Source organism: Dendrobium catenatum, unplaced genomic scaffold (assembly GCF_001605985.2).
Source record: "Dendrobium catenatum unplaced genomic scaffold, ASM160598v2 fragScaff_scaffold_1661, whole genome shotgun sequence".
Taxonomy (NCBI): Eukaryota; Viridiplantae; Streptophyta; class Magnoliopsida; order Asparagales; family Orchidaceae; genus Dendrobium; species Dendrobium catenatum.
Genome location: NW_021320123.1, coordinates 30,077 through 36,142, shown reverse-complemented (window position 1 = coordinate 36,142; position 6,066 = coordinate 30,077).

Below are 6,066 nucleotides of genomic sequence, written 5' to 3'. Positions count from 1 at the left end.
GCAGGATAAATTAAAATTATTTATTTTTTAATTTCATCTTTTTGTTTGTCTCTTCCCATATTTCTATGATGATTTCTTTCATCAACATGAATAATTACAATTTTTTTAAATTTAACCAAAAAATAATAATGAGATTTTTAAATTGAGTTGAAAGATGACTTTTGAGAATTAGTCAATGATGATCAGTATCCTTTCAGTAAATAGTATTCATTTGTCAGTTTTCGATAATTTCGGCTTCAATGATTTGACAGTCATGTTCTCCTCATTATGTCATTTTCTTTCTTCTGTATTTTGCAGCGAGGTTTTTTTTTTTTTTTTTTTTTTTTTTTTTTTTTTTTTTTTTTTTTAATTTATATTTAAGGCATAAGCCCATATCATTAAAGAAGAACAATTAGTTACATGTGTAAAAGAACATCAAAAAAGATCACGGGCGATAAAAAAATACACCCCTTAAAAACTCAAAATTATAGAGATCAACGTCAAAATTACACATGTCAAAAAACAAGAAATATCCAAAAGTAGATAAGAATTTGAATTAGTTGGGCTCATGAAAAAGGATTGCAAATGTCAAGGTAAGTCGTTCTCCCGGTTGCGGGAACTGCCATCAAGAAAATTCAGGTTGCAAGAGATCACCATCCATGGAGATAGCATATGCAATCAAACATCATTGCCCCAAGAATCCATCTGAAAACCCAACCAAATCGCAAAAAAACTCCAAAGCAGCAAGCCCACAAGAAGCAGAAAAACCGCAGGTTACCAAAAACAGGGCAATAATCCAAAGCCAGCATAGACATCTCACAGCAGATCCAACAAGAGAAAACCATCTTTCCATTTGCAGCGAGGTTTTTCGTTATTACTTGATTTTTTTTCCTTATGATTTTATTTTTTTTATTTTGATAAATTTTGGGGTAAAACACGTATATTAATGAAAAAAGAGTAGCAAAATGAACCAAAAAACACCTTTAAACTTAAATACTGGTATAAAGATCAAAACGAAATAAGAAAAGAAGAAAAAAAGAACCTCAAAAAAGAGGGCAAAAATGGTCAACAACCGGACTCAGGCATAATTGGAAGTTGGAACCAACAATCTCGGGCAAGTGAGTATCCAGCATCACGAAGAGAACGTCATAGAGCTCGTATGAGTTGAAGCACACAAGAGAAAAAAGCTCTCCTCTGGTTGCCAGTAGTACAAACCCCAAAGCAGAAATAATCGAAGCAAACCAATAATAAAACCGAAGTTAGTAACGGGCCATCCAAAAGGCAAATTATTGCATATGGTCATCGGACGAGGAAAATAGGTTCGGACATCCAATAAAAATTTGCCACGTCACCTGTGAGAAGAAACCTGCACAGAAAGGTTAAAGAAGAAGAAGGAAGAAGATGAACAGTAATATGATATTGAAAAGCCTGTTTCAGTTATCCTTCCGATGGGCTTATATAAGCCAATGAGGAATCATTACAGGTCGTTATGCTCAGTATAGTGGAGCAGACAGTAGTTCTGAGCAAATAACAGAGAAGTGGCTTTTGAACTTTAGCCATGTGTATTTTGGGTTTCATCATTAGCTTTACAACCTGTGCTTTTGACTTGTGCTTTGACTGCGCTTTACCTACGCTTTGACCTGTGCTTTAACCTGCGCTTTGACATGCGCTTTTGATGCGCTTAATTTAAAATAATATTTTATTAATATCCGGACCTATCTCTGCATTCGATGACCGGATGCAATAATTTGCCCATCCATGCAGGCATGGGCGGATCCCCCCTCAAATTTTTTTTTTTAAAATTTTAGAAGGATATTTTGGAATATTTTGGGTATTTTGTCCTCTCTCAAAAAATTTTTTTGCCCTCATTTAATCAATCCTAAGCATCTTTGCCCATCCCCCACAAAATTTTTTTTTTTACCACCCTGAAAAAAGAAGCTGGATCCGCCCCTGAATGCAGGTTGGTGGTTCCAGTCATCATTGTCCGTTTGGGGAGGATGAAATCCCAGGATCCACCACAAAAAAACACATGGAAAGCATCAAAAGCTGAGAATTCCAAACCCCCACAGACCTGCATCAAATACCAAAGCACGCAGGAAATGCATTAATTCAGCAAAACTCTTGATTTTTCCATCTCGCAGCCTTAGCATGAATGACAAGAACAACTGAACAACCTTACGAATGATAGACTGAGCAGAGGACTCCATCAAGGCAAAACGTCTATCATTCCTTTCTCTCCAAGCATAATAAATTGAGCAGCATAATACGAAGAAACAGAAAACCTTCTGAGAAGATTTAAGCTCCTGATGATCCTGAAAAAATTCGAAACTTTGAAACAGCGTCGGCCTAAGAAGAAATTCCAGTAAGGCCGGTAGGAGATGGGAAACCACATGAAAAGAGCTAATTGATTTATTTTATCGCGAAATAAATTAGATAGAATTACTTCAATAGTAATATTATAAAAAGCTTATATTTTAAAAATATATTTCTTTGAATACCGAAATGTAATGCAAATTTTCTGCTTAATAAGGGTTTTTTTGGAATTAATTATTATGTGCGGATGTCGAATATCGTCTCGAGACCAACCATTATGCTCAATGTCAGACGTGACGTATTCTAATTAGTCTCCAGACATTGTTCTACGTCAAGTTTTCACACATAATAAATTTTTTTTACGGCTTTTTTACTATTTTATAAAATAATTTTTGATATAAATATTTTTGTTTAACCATTTTCAAAATTAAAATATTACTTAAAAATAATTAAAAATATCATAAATGAAGCCTAAATACTATTGAGAAAAATATAATAAAGAATTATTTTTATTTCCTCCTCAATGGCATTTTGTAAATTCCCTCTGCAGCGGTTTGAATTGGTTGCGACGAGCAGCCTGCCGTAGCATCTAACCTTTTGGCATGGCTTCAATTTTTTGAACATTGAACCGCTCTATCTCTCTCTCTCTCTCCGTTACCAGCGGCCACCTTCTTGTCAACTCTCTCTTTCTCTCTCTCTTCGGCATTTTTATCTTCTGGAATGATTTAATCATAATTTATATGATCTTTTACTGTTGACTGGCTCTTTTTAGCTTGCCTTCATATTTATAATTTTTTTTTTAGGTTCATGATTTTCCTCGAAAGGACTATTTAAAATGATAATTAGCAACTTAATCAAACACATTTATTTATAATAAGTAGATCAACCAATGTAACAACTATATTTGAAATTTTTAATAATCATATTCTTCAAAATTATAAAGGGTTATAATAAATAGATATACTAATTAATAACATGATTTAATATATGATTAATAAGATTTGCATATGAGATCGGGCATGTGGCCTAACGGTCGATGCCCGGCCTGACGGTCGATGCCCGGCCTGACGGTATATGGAAGACCTTCCTCCCGATTTCACCCAGATTCGAATCCCCTAATCTGCCAAAAAAAAAAAAAAAGATACGCATATAACTATTTATAATATAGACATAATACTACAAGGATGGCATGCAAAATTCTAGCCTTCTATATATCGTTGTATTTTCTCAATCCCACTATTCATACCGTCACAGCCGTCACCCTCAATCACTTCGTAACAATTCACTGCCCTATTTTCACATCATATATGCTCATAAACCATAAGATTGTATTCATTCATCTCTTTAAATTTATTATTTATAGTAGTTGTCCTCTCATTTCCTATTCTTAAATTCCTCATTGTCATCTCTTCGCCACTAAGCAATCAATCAGAAGACGAGAACACCCACTATCAAAATTCATCATTTGTAATAGCACTTATTTCGACCAATGTAATATCAAGTCTTTGTTTGGGATAGCTTTCTTAAACATCTTTTTAGCACAAAAAAATAATTTTCAACTATATATTTTTGTACTAAGAAAATGCTTTAGAAAACAGAAATTAAAAAAGTTATTCCAAATAAAACCTAAATGATGAGAACTCCCTTCCCAAAATTAAATGATAGAATAATCAAATTGTGCTAAATGATAGAATAATCAAATTGTGCATAATTAATAATTATATCCATATAATATGATTTAAATGCATCCATTTACAAAGAATATTATCTTATTATTGATATAAAGAAGTGTTGCATGATGCAATAAAGAATTGACAAAGCTATTTAATCATAAGATTAACAGATATGGCCTATTTTGATGCAAAAGTTTTTCAGACTTCATTGTAATTTACTAAAGCATGGAGTAATGTCGAACACATTTAGCGTATGACTCACCCAATATGCATTTGTTTTTAGAAATCAATAAGAAAGTTATCCCGAACGATGCATAAGTTTTTTTTATTGCTTCTTCTTAAAGTAACTATGTAAGAAAGTTATCCCAAACGAAGTCTAAATATAACATCAATGATGAAAATGACATAATTATGAAAGAGTCGAAGACAAATAAAAGGATTAAATTTTGAAGTAGATAATTAATTTTTATATTTTTATACAAAAGGTAAATTTATTATTATGCTTATTTAATCTACACAATTATCATGCAGCTCAACTTACTCCATTAAAGTTTTATTTGGGACGATTTTTTTACTGCTTCTTAAAATTTTTTTTAAAATTATTTTAAAAAGTAATAAGAAAGCCGTCCCAAACAAAACTTAAAACCAAAAGGTGCTTAATTATAAACCCTAATAAATTTATGTTGAAAGAACTGTGAATGACACAATTGAAAAGATCCAATTCACTGCCAATTCAACAGGCCAGAGTTGAGCCTCGTGCTTCCATGTTGAGATCATGGTGTCTTAGGAAGACAACAAAGATGAGGCCATTAAGATCGTCAGCTTTGCTGTGGAGCGTCACACTCAATTGTCAGTCGTCACGCGAGATGTTGACCAACCTTCAAATTTTATTGACTTAGGCCTTTTCTGCACCGCACAATCGCATCGATCATTCGTATGCGATCAAAATAATAATAATTAACTGCAAAGTCACCTCCACATTTTCACTACAAAATCATTTGGGCTGCAGCTTTATCCAAATTCTTAATCATGCTAAAAACTTTATCGCTCTAAATATTTTGTACTTACAAACTTGTATAATAATTGCATTTCACCTTTGGAAATGAAAGAATTTATTCAACCCCTTAGGGTGGTTCATGGTTGATAGGCGAGCATGATTGGGAACCTCCAACCTGAGTCTCCTCTACTATGTCATCGTCTATTCAGTGGGGCAAAGCAAGTGTGGACTTGAGCCGGTGGGTGGCCACGATAGATTCTGCCGAGAGATTATTTACGCCGCCAAACGCTCCCTTTGAAGTGGCAGTGGATAGATACCCCCGCTCCAAACAAAAATATATATATTCAAATAAATAAATTTATGGATCGAGTTGCGGCTCGTTCGCTGACGGAATCCATTTGTCCCTATTGATCCACGTTCAAATCTCCAAATTGTCCACAAAAGATAAATAAACTATCTTTGAGGTCTTAATCATAATACTTCATTTTATTATTTAGTTAAATAGTAAGAAGTGAAAATTGTTAAGCATCAGGGATTTTTAGTTAGGCTTCATTTAGGACGGCTTTCTTACTGCTTCTTCCGTCCCAAAGGAAGCCTTAAGCTAATTGATACGGCATCACAAAATTAGCTTGATCGGGCACGAGTCTCGAGGCAAAAGCTAGTTGGAAACTACAAAAATTAATTTTGGGCGCACCCGAACTCTGATTTCAGCGAGCTTACAGTCAAACTGAGCGTCTCGGAAATACGAACCCAACGATACCAAGATCAACCCAATCCGAGCCCAAATGAGTCCGAATCAAGGGCTCAGAGCGCTGTTGGAAGGTTCAAACTGCAATTTGAGTTACCAAACTATCTCCGATTTTGAAGAGCTTATACTCGAATCGAACGGCTCGACGAGACGAATCCAACGAGCCCAAGATCGCAGAATTCTGACATCATTAAGGCCTTCAAATGCCCAACGAACGGTGCATGATCAAAGGATTCGATATCGGCCGTCCATTCGACCACTCCCTATTCGCCCATGATCTAACGCCTATTTACCGGCCATGCCACTCCATAAAATCTATAAATAGAGCCCTCATTTCTCATAAGAGAGGATCCAAG